Source organism: Canis lupus, chromosome 1, assembly GCF_048164855.1.
Source record: "Canis lupus baileyi chromosome 1, mCanLup2.hap1, whole genome shotgun sequence".
Taxonomy (NCBI): Eukaryota; Metazoa; Chordata; class Mammalia; order Carnivora; family Canidae; genus Canis; species Canis lupus.
The window spans coordinates 111,355,643-111,371,845 of record NC_132838.1 but is presented as its reverse complement, the minus strand read 5'-3'; the positions used below and the strand labels follow the sequence as shown (position 1 = coordinate 111,371,845).

Genomic DNA, 16,203 nt, shown 5'->3' with positions numbered 1-16,203 from the left:
GGCGGAAAGGCGCTCGCAGGAAGTTAGAGCAGGACCCCAGGAAGGCGGGGATGCCCTCAGGCTCCCTGGTACACTAACAGAGCAACTGCGCACCGGGGAGAGTGCGCTGAGCTCCCTAAAGGGCTGCAGCGCGCGCACGCATTGACCCGGGAGCAGCTCGGAGGGGCTCGGGCGGCGGCTCCGCGGAGGGGGCTGCGTGGCCCCGGGAGCAGCTCGGAGGCGGCTCCGGCAGAGGAAGAGGCTCCATGCAGAGGGGGCTGTGCGGCTCCGGGAGCAGCTCGGAGGGGCTCGGGTGGCGGCTCCGCGGAGAGGGGGCTGCGCGGCCGGCCAGAGCGCGAATCCAACGGGCGCCGGGACACAGCCCAGGATCCGGCCTCCTCCCCCCTCTTCCCCAAAAGGAAGAGGCCGGGAGGGCCCAGGACCGCAAGGACGCTCCTGACCCCAGCTGGGATCAGTCGCCCCGCCCCGGAACATCCAGGCCCCTGCAGACGGAGAGGACAGCTCTGTAGTTACTGCGGGAGCTGAAGCCAGGGTTCCAGAACTGGCCGCCGCCACTGGGGTTGTTCCTCCTGGGGCCTCACGGGGTAAACAACCCCCACTGAGCCCTGCACCAGGCAGGGGGCAGAGCAGCTCCCCCAAGTGCTAACACCTGAAAATCAGCGCAACAGGCCCCTCCCCCAGAAGACCAACTAGAGGGACAAGTTCCAGGGGAAGTCAAGGGACTTAAGGTATACAGAATCAGAAGATACCCCCCCCTCTTTTTTTTTGCTTTTTGATTTCTGTTTGCTTCCCCCACCCTTTTTTTTCCTTTCTTTCTTTTTCTTTTTCTTTCTCTTTTTCTTCTTTTTTCTTTTTTTCTTCCTTTTTTCTTTTTTCTTTTTCTCCTTTCTTTCCTCTCTTTTTCTCCTTTTCCCAATACACCTTGCTTTTGGCCACTCTGCACTGAGCAAAATGACTAGAAGGAAAACCTCGCCTCAAAAGAAAGAATCAGAAACAGTCCTCTCTCCCACAGAGTTACAAAATCTGGATTACAATTCAATGTCAGAAAGCCAATTCAGAAGCACTATTATACAGCTACTGGTGGCTCTAGAAAAAAGCATAAAGGACTCAAGAGACTTCATGACTGCAGAATTTAGAGCTAATCAGGCAGAAATTAAAAATCAATTGAATGAGATGCAATCCAAACTAGAAGTCCTAACGACGAGGGTTAACGAGGTGGAAGAATGAGTGAGTGACATAGAAGACAAGTTGATGGCAAAGAGGGAAACTGAGGAAAAAAGAGACAGACCATTAAAAGACCATGAAGATAGATTAAGGGAAATAAATGACAATCTGAGGAAGAAAAACTTACGTTTAATTGGGGTTCCCGAGAGGACTGAAAGGGACAGAGGGTCAGAATACGTATTTGAACAAATCATAGCTGAAAACTTTCCTAATCTGGGAAGGGAAACAGGCATTCAGATCCAGGAAATAGAGAGATCCCCCCCCCCACTAAAATCAATAAAAACCGTTCAACACCTCGACATTTAATAGTGAAGCTTGCAAATTCCAAAGATAAAGAGAAGATCCTTAAAGCAGCAAGAGACAAGAAATCCCTGACTTTTATGGGGAGGAGTATTAGGGTAACAGCAGACCTCTCCACAGAGACCTGGCAGGCCAGAAAGGGCTGGCAGGATATATTCAGGGTCCTAAATGAGAAGAACATGCAACCAAGAATACTTTATCCAGCAAGGCTCTCATTCAAAATGGAAGGAGAGATAAAGAGCTTCCAAGACAGGCAGCAACTGAAAGAATATGTGACCTCCAAACCAGCTCTGCAAGAAATTTTAAGGGGGACTCCTAAAATTCCCCTTTAAGAAGAAGTTCAGTGGAACAATCCACAAAAACAAGGACTGAATAGATATCATGATGACACTAAACTCATATCTCTCAATAGTAACTCTGAACATGAATGGGCTTAATGACCCCATCAAAAGATGCAGGGTTTCAGACTGGATAAAAAAGCAGGACCCATCTATTTGCTGTCTACAAGAGACTCATTTTAGACAGAAGGACACCTACAGCCTGAAAATAAAAGGTTGGAGAACCATTTACCATTCAAATGGTCCTCAAAAGAAAGCAGGGTAGCCATCCTTATATCAGATAAACTAAAATTTACCCCAAAGACTGTAGTGAGAGATGAAGAGGGACACTATATCATACTTAAAGGATCTATACAACAAGAGGACTTAACAATCCTCAATATATATGCCCCGAATGTGGGAGCTGCCAAATATATAAATCAATTATTAACCAAAGTGAAGAAATACTTAGATAATAATACACTTATACTTGGTGACTTCAATCTAGCTCTTTCTATACTCGATAGGTCTTCTAAGCACAACATCTCCAAAGAAACGAGAGCTTTAAATGATACACTGGACCAGATGGATTTCACAGATATCTACAGAACTTTCCATCCAAACGCAACTGAATACACATTCTTCTCAAGTGCCCATGGAACTTTCTCCAGAATAGACCACATACTGGGTCACAAATCAGGTCTGAACCGATACCAAAAGATTGGGATCGTCCCCTGCATATTCTCAGACCATAATGCCTTGAAATTAGAACTAAAACACAACAAGAAGTTTGGAAGGACCTCAAACACGTGGAGGTTAAGGACCATCCTGCTAAAAGATGAAAGGGTCAACCAGGAAATTAAGGAAGAATTAAAAAGATTCACGGAAACTAATGAGAATGAAGATACAACTGTTCAAAATCTTTGGGATGCAGCAAAAGCAGTCCTAAGGGGGAAATACATCGCAATACAAGCATCCATTCAAAAACTGGAAAGAACTCAAATACAAAAGCTAACCTTACACATAAAGGAGCTAGAGAAAAAACAGCAAATAGATCCTACACCCAGAAGAGAGTTAATAAAGATCCGAGCAGAACTCAACGAAATTGAGACCAGAAGAACTGTGGAACAGATCAACAAAACCAGGAGTTGGTTCTTTGAAAGAATTAATAAGATAGATAAACCATTAGCCAGCCTTATTAAAAAGAAGAGAGAGAAGACCCAAATTAATAAAATCATGAATGAGAAAGGAGAGATCACTGTCAACACCAAGGAAATAAAAACGATTTTAAAAACATATTATGAACAGCTATACACCAATAAATTAGGCAATCTAGAAGAAATGGACGCATTCCTGGAAAGCCACAAACTACCAAAACTGGAACAGGAAGAAATAGAAATCCTGAACAGGTCAATAACAAGGGAGGAAATTGAAGCAGTCATCAAAAACCTCCCAAGACACAAAAGTCCAGGGTCAGATGGCTTCCCAGGGGAATTCTATCAAACGTTTAAAGAAGAAACCATACCTATTCTACTAAAGCTGTTTGGAAAGATAGAAAGAGATGGAGTGCTTCCAAATTCATTCTATGAGGCCAGCATCACCTTAATTCCTTTCTTTTTTTTTTTTTTATTTATGATAGTCACAGAGAGAGAGAGAGAGAGAGAGAGAGAGGCAGAGACACAGGCAGAGAGAGAAGCAGGCTCCATGCACCGGGAGCCTGACGTGGGATTCGATCCCGGGTCTCCAGGATCGCGCCCCGGGCCAAAGGCAGGCGCCAAACCGCTGCGCCACCCAGGGATCCCCGCATCACCTTAATTCCAAAACCAGACAAAGACTCCACCGAAAAGGAGAATTACAGACCAATATCCCTGATGAATATGAATGCAAAAATTCTCAACAAGATACTAGCCAATAGGATCCAACAGTACATTAAGAAAATTATTCACCATGACCAAGTAGGATTTATCCCCGGGACACAAGGCTGGTTCAACACTTGTAAAACAATCAGTGTGATTCATCATATCAGCAAGAGAAAAACCAAGAACCATATGATTCTCTCATTAGATGCAGAGAAAGCATTTGACAAAATACAGCATCCATTCCTGATCAACTCTTCAGAGTGTAGGGATAGAGGGAACATTCCTCAACATCTTAAAAGCCATCTACGAAAAGCCCACAGCAAATATCATTCTCAATGGGGAAGCACTGGGAGCCTTTCCCCTAAGATCAGGAACAAGACAGGGATGTCCACTCTCACCACTGCTATTCAGCATAGTACTGGAAGTCCTAGCCTCAGCAATCAGACAACAAAAAGACATTAAAGGCATTCAGATTGGCAAAGAAGAAGTCAAACTCTCCCTCTTCACCTATGACATAATACTCTACATAGAAAACCCAAAGCCTCCACCCCAAGATTGCTAGAACTCATACAGCAATTTGATAGTGTGGCAGGATACAAAATCAATGCCCAGAAATCAGTGGCATTTCTATACACTAACAATAAGACTGAAGAAAGAGAAATTAAGGAGTCAATCCCATTTACAATTGCACCCAAAAGCATAAGATACCTAGGAATAAACCTAACCAAAGAGGTAAAGGATCTATACCCTAAAAACTAGAGAACACTTCTGAAAGAAATTGAGGAAGACACAAAGAGATGGAAAAATATTCCATGCTCATGGATTGGCAGAATTAATATTGTGAAAATGTCAATGTTACCCAGGGCAATTTACACGTTTAATGCAATCCCTATCAAAATACCATGGACTTTCTTCAGAGAGTTAGAACAAATTATTTTAAGATTTGTGTGGAATCAGAAAAGACTCCGAATAGCCAGGGGAATTTTAAAAAAGAAAACCATATCTGGGGGCATCACAATGCCAGATTTCAGGTTGTACTACAAAGCTGTGGTCATCAAGACAGTGTGGTACTGGCACAAAAACAGACACATAGATCAATGGAACAGAATAGAGAACTCAGAAGTGGACCCTGAACTTTATGGTCAACTAATATTCGATAAAGGAGGAAAGACTATCCGCTGGAAGAAAGACAGTCTCTTCAATAGATGGTGCTGGGAAAATTGGACATCCACATGCAGAAGAATGAAATTAGACCACTCTCTTGCACCATACACAAAGATAAACTCAAAATGGATGAAAGATCTAGATGTGAGACAAGATTCCATCAAAATCCTAGAGGAGAACACAGGCAACACCCTTTTTGAACTCGGCCACAGTAACTTCTTGCAAGATACATCCACAAAGGCAAAAGAACCAAAAGCAAAAATGAACTATTGGGACTTCATCAAGATAAGAAGCTTTTGCACAGTAAAGGATACAGTCAACAAAACTAAAAGAACCTACAGAATGGGAGAAGATATTTGCAAATGACATATCAGATAAAGGGCTAGTTTCCAAGATCTATAAAGAACTTATTAAACTCAACACCAAAGAAACAAACAATCCAATCATGAAATGGGCAAAAGACATGAAGAGAAATCTCACAGAGGAAGACATAGACATGGCCAACATGCACATGAGAATATGCTCTGCATCACTTGCCATCAGGGAAATAAAAATCAAAACCACAATGAGATACCACCTCACACCAGTGAGAATGGGGAAAATTAACAAGGCAGGAAACCACAAATGTTGGAGAGGATGCGGAGAAAAGGGAACCCTCTTACACTGTTGGTGGGAATGTGAACTGGTGCAGCCACTATGGAAAACTGTGTGGAGATTCCTCAAAGAGTTAAAAATAGACCTGCCCTACGACCCAGCAATTGCACTGTTGGGAATTTACCCCAAAGATACAGATGCAATGAAACGCCGGGACACCTGCACCCCAATGTTTATAGCAGCAATGGCCACAATAGCCAAACTGTGGAAGGAGCCTCGGTGTCCATCGAAAGATGAATGGGTAAAGAAGATGTGGTTTATGTATACAATGGAATATTACTCAGCCATCAGAAACGACAAATACCCACCATTTGCTTCAACGTGGATGGAACTGTAGGGTATTATGCTGAGTGAAGTCAATCGGAGAAGGACAAACATTATATGTTCTCATTCATTTGGGGAATATAAATAATAGTGAAGGGGAATATAAGGGAAGGGAGAAGAAATGTGTGGGAAATATCAGAAAGGGAGACAGAACATAAAGACTCCTAACTCTGGGAAATGAACTAGGGGTGGTGGAAGGGGAGGAGGGCGGGGGGTGGGGGTGAATGGGTGATGGGCACTGAGGGGGGCACTTGACGGGATGAGCACTGGGTGTTATTCTGTATGTTGGTAAGTTGAACACCAATAAAAAATAAATTTATTTAAAAAATAAAATAAAACTATCTGTGGTAAAGGACAAGTTTCATATTATTTTCACTAATATTTTGGTAAAATACAGTTTAAAAGAAATTTATAGAAAAAGGAAATACAGAGACATAAATTTCAAGCCCATTTAAAAGTGATTAAAGGGTACTTGGGTGGTTCAGTTGTTCAGTGTCTGCCTTTGGCTCAGGTTGTGATCCTGGGGTCCTGGACTCAAGACCCACATTGGGCTTCCCACAGGAAGCCTGCTTCTCCCTCTGCCTATGTCTCTGCCTCGCTCTCTGTGCATCTCGTTAATAAATAAAATCTTTAAAAAAATAAAAATAAAATTCGAGTAATCAATCATCATATGATCACTGAAACTGTTCTACAAATTTTTAAATGTATACACTCAATTTCTGAAATTATCTGGTCATAGAGCAGTAACATTTAGTTCTCCAACTGCCACCAGCCTGGTGGCCTTCCTTTGAGCTGCATGTTCTAGCAGCTTACAGGGTGACAGAATCAGGTTAATAGAATATGAATTGACTTTTTGCAAATTTTCACTCTTCCACCCCTCCTTCACTGCCTTTATTAGAAAGCTTCAATCACCCTTATTCTGGGCTCCAACAAAGATTTGCTAAATCTCGTAGTACGGTGTCAATCACATAGTTTTATAAAACCTACCAAGTAACATTTCTCTCTAACCCTGTCCCAAAAAAACCTATAAATCCTGAAGACAAAACCAAGCCTTAGTCCTTTATCTGCTGTACCTGGTAAAGATCCTGCCATTTATCAAGCACTCAGAGTTTCTTGAGATTAACAAACACATAAATAGAATCTGCTCTGATATACTAGGTGCTCATGCAAAGACACAAGCACACCAGGTTCTCCTCTTCCAAAATCTGTTCTCCCTGAAGAGCCAGCAATGGGTCAGGTTGATTTACATGCACACATGGACACACATGCACTCACACATATATGGGATGGAGTTTGGTTTCCTAGATTTCTGGTTTCAAGCCCTCCCTGCTTTTATAAAGTTGGGACCTGGTAGGAACCAGATGGCACATTCGAGTTTGAGGCAGGCAATTGATAAACAGACTACTTACACAGTGGTGTAGGCTGGGTGTAAGGAAACCACAGGGGAGAAGGCACTATGCTGGGAGTGACAGGAAGGTGTCATTACTACTTCTGGGCCTGAAGGGGTAACAGGAGGGGGATTCCCTGGAGCTGGAACAGAGTACTGTGTGCAAAATGTCCTTGGCAGGAACTGTAACTTTTTGTTGAGAAGTGCAGCCAGCCTATAGAGAGAGAACTGGAGGACTGGATACTCCAACTCACTCTTCTCTCTCTCTCCAAACTCCCAGGTTCTGACTTCCCACTGACTGAAGACAACCAGGCCAGATGGCCGGCTAAAAAGGTAAAGTGGAACTGGAAGTGGGAAACAAAGAGAATGTGGTGCATGATGCCCTGAGACCCTGCCCAGGTGTATGCAGCTCTCCCCCGCAAATGCTCCTCTCACTCACTCAATCTGATCATCACTCTTATCTGAGTCACTGCAGCAGGATAGAGACCAGGTATTCATAGAAACGTCATTTTTAAAAAAGATTTCATTTATTTATTCATGAGAGACACACAGAGAGAGGCAGAGACACAGGCAGAGGGAGAAGCAGGCTCCCCAGGGGGAGCCTGATGCAGGACTCAATCCCAGACCTGAGGATCACACCCTGAGCCAAAGGCAGACACTGAACCACTGAGCCACCCAGGTGCCCCACAGCAACCTCTTGAGGGGAAGAGGATCCATGGGGAAAGCAGCAGTTGAATTTGGAACTGCAATTGCCCAGAAACACAGTCAGAATTCTAAGCCCCAAGTTCTTCCCCAAAATCCTGCTTCTAAATTCCTGGCTCTTTTTCTTAGAATTTCTAGAGGATCCAGGATGAGGAGAGAGACTAACCTGAACTCTTTCGGATGTACCTAGCAATCCTGTGTAATCACCTGGGGAACAGGATAAAGGCCATTTCTTCCATGTGCATGAGAGTAAATGTCATGTGATAATGACAAAAGTGTCTATCTGTGGATCTGTGAGTATCTGAGCCAAAGGACTCTATGAGATCTAACTTCAGCTCTAAGGGCCTGTGGCAGGGCTATCTCTTGTCTATGCTCATTTACCTTTGGACTGATTAGAAAAATGCATCCCTTCTTTAAGATGCTTTTCTCCCACCTGTTGGAAAATTCTTATACTACTTTTGTTAGAACAAAGAAACAAAGCACTTTTGCTGCTACTTGTTGAAAAACTGTGTGTGTTTTCTATGTGAATGGCACAGCTTCAATGTGGTCTCCTTGTGCAGAATCCAACCTGCACAAATGTATACAGCAGTCATACCCTCAGAAAGCTTATCCAAAATCCTAAGGCTGGGGGTGTCTGGGTAGCTTAGTCAGTTGAGCATACAACTCTTAGTTTCAAGCTCAGGGTTATGATCTCATGGATCAAGCCCCATGTCAGGCTTTTTGTTGAGTAGGGAATCTGCTTGAAGATTCCCTCCTTCTGCCTCTTCCTCATTCTTTCAAATAAATAAATCTAAAAAAAAAAAAAAAAGACAAAAAACAAAACAACAACTAAAATCTCTAAAGGGTGTCTGGGCGGCACAGTCAGTTAAGCATCCAACTCTTGGTCAGGTCACAATCTCAGGTCACAATCTCAGGGTCCTGGGATCAAGCCCCACATGGGGCTCCACGCTCAGTGGGGTGTCTGCTTGAGACACTCTCTCCCTCTGCCCCTCCCTACCCCCACATGCTCTCTCGAATAAATAAATCTTTAAACAACAAACAAACAAAATGTAAGACTGGTGAGGCATGGCTGTGTGAATGTGACAAAGCCCATCACTGGCCAGTCCAAGTGACTACAAAGGACAGGACTATGGGAGAGTTTTCTTTTTTCTTTTTTTCTTTTTCTCTTTTTTTTTTTTTTTTTAGTTTTCTTTTTTAAAAAATTTTATTTATTTATTCATGAGAGACACACAGAGAGAGTCAGAGACACAGGCAGAGGAAGAAGCAGGCTCCCTGCAGGAAGCCCAATGTGGGACTTGATCCCAGGACCCCGGGATCATGACCTGCGCCAAAGTCAGATGCTTAACCACTGAGCCACCCAGGCACCCCTGGGAGGGCTTTTCTAATGATCTTCCCAAATTCCCTGTCCATGGGAATCATTCTTATTTCTTTGGTCAGATCACAAGATCTTGTACTGACACCCACTATAACTCTTCACATTGTACGGCAATTTTTCTGGTTACTTTTTGTTTTCTCTCCTGTAATGTGTGCTTTTGATGAGTGGAAATTATGCTAGTCATGTACATGTAGCAATAGGTGCCAAATAGATGAATGAATGGAGAAGTTTGGGCCTTTGCCAGACTTAATTCTCAGACTGAAAAGATCAGATCACGAGATCAGAAGTGCAAGGAAAACTGCCTGTATGTGACCCACGCATTCAGTGCTGACTCAGAAAAGGCAGCAGAGCTTAGCTGTTTAAAAAAAAAAAAAAAAAAAAAAGTAGACTCTGAGACCAGTCTGCCTAGGTCTGAGGCCTGGCTTCACCATCCATTGGCTGTGTGCCCTTGGGCAAACTATCTCCTGGTGCCTCAGTTTCTTCCTGTGTATAAGACAGGATGTTGAGAGAACCTATTTCTTAGTGTTGTGTGGGAACTCAGTAAGTCATTACACGTGAAGCTCTCAGAGCAGTGTCTAGTGTACAACAACCAATCAATACGTGTTGGCTCTTGGGTACAGGGTTGCATGCTAAGAGCCCCAGATGTAAAAGTAAAATTCAGTCCCTGATCTAAAAGTAGGCAAACGAGGAGGCAGAGAGGTGAGCAAATAAATTCACTGGGATGTGAGAAGGACTGCAACAGACATTCCACATAACTGAACAAAGACCCAAGGAACAGGAATCCAACACAACCCCTCCTGGTCAGGGAGGCTTTTGAGAGATGATAATTGAGCTGTGTAGTTGATGCCTGAAGAAACAATAAGCACTTGCCAAACTCACAAGGAAGGAAAAGGCTAATGAGCAACAATGGCAGTGTGGGCAAAACACACACACACACACACACACACACACACACACACACACACACACACACGTGGGGTCCCATCAAAGGCCAGGACACACTGAGTACAGACCAGAACGCAGACTCACAGGGCAGGGTGGCTAGGATAATGCGGGAACATGAACAGGGGCCAAATCCTGGAGAATCTCAGAGTCTAAACGCTGTATTACTACTATTACCATCCTTCAAGTCCCAGTTTGGGTATTACTTCTTCAGGAAGTCCTCCTTGATAACCATCACCATTTTAGGTACTATCTTCATCTGTTCAAGCTGCTATAACAGACTACCACATACTGAGTGGCTTATAAACAACAGAAATTTATTTCTCATAGTTCTGGAGGCTGGAAGTCCAAGATGAGGGTGCCAGCACCATTAGGTGAGGGCCCTCTTCTGGATCACAGACTTCTTGTATCTTCACATGGCAGAATGGGCAGGGGAGTTCTCTAGAGCCCCTTTCATAAGGGCATTGATCTAGTTCATGGGGGCTCTGCCTTCATGCCATGACCACTTTTCAAAGCCTACCTCTTAATACCATCATATTGGGCCTTAGGATTCCAACATATGAATTTCAGAGGATACAAATATTGAGACCATGGCAGATATGTACTGTGGCTGGCATTTCTCCTATTATAACACTATACGACAGCTGCTTAATCATCTTCCACCTTCGGCTATAAGCTCAGAGAGAACAAGAATGGCATTTCTTCCTTCAACACATATTTCTTAAGTGCGTACTATATGCGAGGCAGTGATCCAGACACTGGAGATATAGGGCTATGAAGGAAAAAATTGTGGCAGGAGGATAGGAAATGAAATGGGGTGGTCAGGAGAAGACTCACGGGGGTGATCTGTAGGTAAAGGCCCAACAAAGTCAGGGAATGAACAATACAAACATGTGTCTGAAGAGCATTCTAGACAGAGGGGACAGCAAGTGAGCATCAACACCCAGAAGTGGCAGCATACATGGCATGTGGCTGAAGTGAAATGAGTCAGGGAATGAGCCATCAGACATGAAATAGAAGTAAACATGAGCCAGATGGAATGCAGTCTTCTAGGCTGTTTTAAGGACTTTGGCTGTTACCTTCATTAGATGGGAACAATGGAATGATTCTGAACTTGATAACTACATGATGTAATGTAGTTATCAACAGGATTTCTCTGGCTGCTGTTAAGAATGGACTAAGGAAGGCAAGAAGGAGAGCAGGAAGACCAGGTAGGAGGTTATCATGATAATCCCAGCAAGGGACGATGGTGCCTTGGGTCAGGGAAGTAGCGGTGGAGGCAGTGAGAAATTGCTGGGGTCTGCTTTTATATTGAAGATACAGTCAATGGGATCTGCTGATCACTTGCATCTGGGGTGGAAAGCAGGGAGAGGAGGCTCTGGCCTCAATGACTCAAAGGATGGAGCTGCCATTAACAGAAATGGGGAAGGTTTTATAGCGGCCAGTTCTGTAGAGGATCAGGAGCTCAGTTTTGGAAATATTAGGTTTGAGGTGTTGAAAAACACACCTATGTTTGCAGAGATAGAAGATAAAATTATCCCATTCTCAAAAGGAAAGAAGAGACATAAAATACCTATGAATCAGTTTCATTACAAAAAGAAGAAAACTTCAGGATTTTATTGAAACATCTGACGCTCTGACCACACCCCTGAACTCACAGTGACTCCCAGGGCCCAGGGGTCTAGTTTGAGGGGGAATTCGCAACATCTAGCCACCACATACTATACGCAACTACAAGTAAATCCAACTTTTTCTGCTTTCTCAGGGCACTTCCTAGCTGGTTAACTGGAAAATTGTTTCAAAAATATTTTATCATAAGAATTTCAAACACATGCAGAGGTAGATAGAATAGTCTAATGAACCCCCAGGTACCAATCATGCAGTTTAAGCAATTATCAACACTTGGTCTCTCTTGTTTTAACTATACCTCTACCCACTGCCCACATACATATTATTTGGAAGCATATCCCTGACACCATATTCACCATATTGTGTAATCCAGAAATACTTCATTATGTTGTTCTAAAAGATATGAAATAGTTCTAAAAGTGCTAATATCACACCTAAAATAATTAACATCAATTCTCTGATTTTATCAAATGTAGAGTCACTGTTCAAATTTCTAATTTTTAAAAATTTTATTTATTTATTCATGAGACACACACACACACACAGAGGGAGAGAGAGAGAGGCAGAAACACAGGCAGAGGGAGAAGCAGGCTCCCTGCAGGGAGCCCAATGAGGGACTTGATCCCCAGACCTCTGGCATCACGCCCTGAGCCAAAGGCAGATGCTCAACTGCTGAGCCACTCAGATGCCCCTCAGATTTCTAATTTGTTGACAGCAATTGAGCAATCTGCCATTTGCTCTGTATCCCATAAGCCTCAAAGTCTCCATTCCCTGCCTCACTACATGCAAGGTGAGGATGGGGTTTATAATTTGAGGCAATTCTCTTCAAACAGTATTCAGAGACCAGATTTCTAATCAGAGAGAGGAGAAAAGTCAAGAGGTAAGCAGAAAGAGTTAGGGGTCCCCCAAGAAAGAGGAGACATAGCTTCTTGACATAAAAAAAGTCAGTTCAGTCATTCTAGGTCCTGGCCATCTTGAGATCTAAGCCTGACTGGCACTATGCCCAAAGCACCTTCCTCACAGAACTTCCTGGGATATGTTGAAATTGCACAATAGACCTCAGTAGTTAGTAATTTAAAGGAACAAAAAAGGGGCACCTGCTGGGCTCAGTGGTTGAGCATCTGCCTTTGGCTCAGGTGTGATCCCGGGGTCCTTGGATCGAGTCCCGCATCGGGCTCCCCGCGGGGAGCCTACTCCTCCCTGTTTGTCTCTGCCTTTCTCTGTGTGCTTTTCATGAATAAATAAAATCTTTTTTTTTTTTTATTAAAGGAACTTAAGAGTATAAAAATAAACAGTCACTATCAAGCTGGAGATAGCCTGCTCAGGTCAGGAACAATCAATCAATGGTAAACTCTATGGTGCTGATTCCAAAGTGAAGTGAGGGGAAGCACACTCTTGAGTTATCTTTTTAGGATCTAAAGCCACTTGAGCACCGAGATACCAGACCAACTGGATCCAGAGAACTGATGATGCTGACCCTTGCCCTCATGACTTTGATTAGACCTGGGCTCTGTTACCTTAGGGATGACTTTTGTCCCCCAATTCCAGGCTGAATTTCTCATTGCACGCAAGCCCCTTCATGAATATGTATGAGCCATTAGCTTAAAACTTCCCCAGTTTTGTTATTCCAGGAGACCCTGCTTTGGAAAATACCGCCCGCCCCCCCCCCCGTCCCCTTTACTTGTAGCAAGGAAAATCCTTCCTTTTCCTATAATCCGGCTTTAGTTGTGTCTTTTGCCTCAACACCCACCAAGTAGTGAACAAAGATGGATTTTGGGTAACAAAGATGCCCCCCTAGAGTCGGACCTGCCAAGTCCCAAACTCGGAGATCCAAGACTCAAGAGAAATCTGCCAAATCCCAAACTTCAGAATCCAAGAGCATCTAGGGCTGCTGAGCCAAGCGAGGCCAGGAATGAGGAGCCCAAGCCGTCCCCACACTCGGGGATGACGGCCGGAGCCAATCCCTCTCCACAGTCAGGGGATGCTTGGCCCAAACCGTTAACCCTCAAACCTGAGCCAACGCCCTCCTGTGCCGGTCCCGGGCCAGAGACGCACATTCCGAGACTGACAGCAACCCCGACGCGGGGACGCACAGCCCCGATCCCGAGCCTGCAGAGGCGCTGCCGGAGTCAGTTCCCCCAAACCCGGCTCCAGTCCTCCCACCTCCTCCCAGGGAATGCCGGGCGACCCCCTCGACACTCCGCCCCGCCCAGGAGGCTCCTCCATTGGCCACCAGTCCCCGCTTCCAACTCCTCCCACACGTCGATAGGGCCGGTCCCAGCAACACACACACCTTTCCCCCTCCTCGCTCGGGACGCCTCCGAAGGGGGGCGCGGTCCCGGCCTGACTCACCTCAGCGCCCCGAACAATGCCGCCCACAGCGAGCTCCCGGGCCCACAGCGCAGGCGCGAGAAGCCTGTGGACTACAATCCCCAGAAGCCCCTGCGCCGCCGTAGAAACCGCACGTGGGGTAGGGGTGGCAGTCTGGGGATCCGTGGCCCTCTTGCCGGGCCACCTGTGCTCTGCCCATTTATCTAAAACAGTAATAACAATCCGAATAGTGATAAAATAAGCGAAATGTTAACAATAATTAAGACAAATCATTCTCTGCCCATGATATAAAGGAGGGGCAAGATTCAATATCCTATCACCCGCAAATGAGCAATTATTCCCATTTTAATTATTACTTTTAAGGATTTTATCTATTAGAGAGCACAAACGGGGAGTGGCAGGCAGAGGGAGAGGGAGAAGCAGGCTCCCCACGGAGCAGGGAGCCCAACACCACTGGACTGGATCCCAGGACTCTAGGATCATGACCTGAGCTGAAGGCAGATGCTTAACACTACCTGGGCAACCCGGCTGCCTCCCCCATTCTAATGAAAAACCCTTACAGGTTCTTAATCTGCGGACATACTAATTTTAACACATGCAATTTTTCAATTAAAACTTAAATACCTTTTCCATTTCTATTGAAGACACTCTGGAAAATCTTCCGCACTTGAGAGCTGACAGTCCCATCATGTTTCCCTTTCTCTAGAGAAGCAGAATCAACCACCAGTGCCTTCTGTTTTGAATCAGGGGTCAGCACGAGTCTGGGTAGGTGGGAGTCTTATAAGAGACATATTTCCACAAATCACGAAGACATGGAAAGTTTTTATATTCCCTTGGAGAAGCCTCCCCCGTTGGGACTTATTTTTTGCATTTTAAGATTACTGTTAAAGTATCTTTTTTTTTGTGCCTTCATGGAGTAAGAAAACTGAATAATTATTTCACTAGAGGCCCACAGTTCTGGCCTGGAAGAAAGGACTGAAAAACGGGTGAGAACATACTCTCTTTTTTGCCAGCCCAGGTCCTAAACCAGGCAGATAATTGAAGAGCCCCCACCACCAAGCAGTGAGCAGGAGCTGAAGTTTAATATCCAGCTATACAGCTTGGTGTTGCAACTCATGGCACATAAAGGGGACAGTGAAGTTCTTCTGGCCTAGCCCTTCACATTAGTTTCATCGGGATCTTAAAAAAAAAAAAAAAAAAAAAATCTAGTAAGATCTGCCAGAGATGGGAGTCACCCTTAATTTTGGCAGATCTTAAAACAGTCTATTGGATGGAGGAGGATGTTTAACAAATGCCTTGATAATAACTGCAATAACTATGTCAATCTTCCACATCTGTGTTAACTTATTCCCTTTCAGCCTCTCCTTTTTGACCTCATCTTCTACTACTGGGGTTAAATGGGTGACAGGCATTAAGGAGGGCACATGAGCTGACATGTTGTGTTTCGGCGACAGACAGGCAGACGCAAAAGGAGGGCACATGATATAATGAGAACTGGCTGTTATATGCAATTCTACCCCTGAAACTAAACAAACACAAAAAAATTTTCAAATTTTGGAGCTTTTAAAAATAAATAAATAAAACTAGAGGGGAAAAAAAAAGAATCTGCCATCATCCTTTGGAAATCCATTTAGTGAACTTTTCAACCACAAACCTTGAGAGTCTGAGCTGCAGGGATGGTGTCTACATTTGTTCTTTGGCTATAAAACTCACTCCACGACTGGAACGATGCAGCTGCTTTTCCAAAAAACACCTGAGATCTTTTTTCCAGGCCCCTTCAGAAAGCTAACCATTTCAGCTATCGCCACTTTGCTTCTGACCCCCAGACATGTTCTTTATTCATTTAGATAGAAAGTGGCCCTTTCCCCACCTTCCTATAGGCAGCAGAGAGGAGCTCAGCCCACACAGTGCCCCAGGTCTCCCGTCTCCCAGATGAGGAAGTCAGAGTAGAGGGAACACACGGAGGTGTACTGCCCTCTGTGAAGCCATGGTTGG

At 44.3% G+C, this 16,203-nt stretch overlaps 1 protein-coding gene across 4 annotated transcripts in view; it reads right to left on the bottom strand.

The window, feature by feature from the left end:
- The window catches only part of LOC140604053 (zinc finger protein 285-like), a 37,381-nt gene extending 23,050 nt beyond the window's left edge, over nt 1-14,331 (bottom strand). The window contains exon 1 of one of the 4 annotated variants that reach the window (XM_072774982.1): nt 14,230-14,331. The gene's annotated coding sequence lies outside the window, so the exon portion shown is untranslated. Of the gene's footprint in view, nt 1-14,170 lie in introns of all 4 variants that reach the window. The other 3 variants (XM_072774967.1, XM_072774974.1, XM_072774993.1) reach the window with 3 other exon arrangements.
- Nucleotides 14,332-16,203: the final 1,872 nt, after the last annotated feature.